We start from the raw sequence: 1,047 nt of genomic DNA, 5'->3' as shown, positions 1-1,047 counted from the left end.
AGAAGGGTTATGATTGCGATCTGGCATTAACATTTTCAATCGTAGCTACGCAAGGTATTTTCCAGCTTCACTGACTGAGCCAATAATCTCAAATCATAATATACCGATCTTGTCACAATGCACAAAAGAGAACACGGCGACATTAATCACTGGACATGTTAAATACAGCAAACTTCAAGTGCTTTTTACAACAGGGACACATACCTTTCCGACTGAGGTACCCCGAGACCTTTCTTTTGTTTTGGTTACCTCTTGCTGTGTGTTCAGGACACTGCCGGCGCGGAGGGAGTTCGGTAACCAACCCACCCACATCCACGGTGGGCTCGAAGTGTTGTACCGCAGCGTCCCCGGCGTTTCTTCGTCACTGCGTTTATCAGAACTGCCTTGCTCTTTTAATGGTCTCTGTACGAGTAACTGGTGGATTTTGAAATTATGAAGGATTAGAAGGTAGCCGTTGTCAATAGGATATAAGATTAGGGAAAACAATAATCATGTATTTCGAACGTCCAATAGAAACCGGTATGAACAGCTAAAATCCACTAAAAAAATTTTTTTTCCTCAAACCAAACATATCACCAACCTCTCTTTGAATAGAATACCATGTGGTTATAAAGCAGTTACTTGTCATTTACACAGTTCTATTTACTGAAAGCATTCAGCGAACAAAGCACATACGCCTGGCAGCCCCTTTTGCCTGGAATCCTGAGAGGTGAGGCTTTGAAGGGAAGCCATGCTCTATAGAAGGTGAAACACAACGTACCACCCTACCTTTTCTTTCGCGTATTTAGCAGCAATTATCGGTTTTTATAACAATCCGCAAAAGGGTGATTTGAATGTAAAAGTATAGAAGGTGTTTAGTGATATAATACGCCGTAAGAGGTGAGCCGAGGCGACGTAAATAAATGCTCCTTTTGGGTTGTCCCGCAGGGCCTTCGTAACAAGCAGAAAAAGGACGAAAGAAAAAGAAAACGGTTTGTCAGTCAGTATGCTTTCTGCCGCCGGCGATGCTGCTGCTATAAGGATCGCTTCTGATGCTCCTGGAATTGA

General features: G+C 43.1%; 1 protein-coding gene across 1 annotated transcript in view; it reads right to left on the bottom strand.

Annotated features, from left to right (window-relative positions):
- The window catches only part of LOC119587058 (glycerophosphocholine cholinephosphodiesterase ENPP6-like), a gene marked incomplete in the record, with an annotated part of 24,354 nt that extends 23,994 nt beyond the window's left edge, over positions 1–360 (bottom strand). The window contains 1 exon segment of the mRNA XM_037935806.1: positions 205–360.
- Positions 361–1,047: the final 687 nt, after the last annotated feature.

This window comes from Penaeus monodon, chromosome 22 (genome assembly GCF_015228065.2).
Source record: "Penaeus monodon isolate SGIC_2016 chromosome 22, NSTDA_Pmon_1, whole genome shotgun sequence".
In the NCBI taxonomy this organism is placed as follows: domain Eukaryota; kingdom Metazoa; phylum Arthropoda; class Malacostraca; order Decapoda; family Penaeidae; genus Penaeus; species Penaeus monodon.
This window is presented reverse-complemented; position numbering and strand designations above follow the sequence as displayed.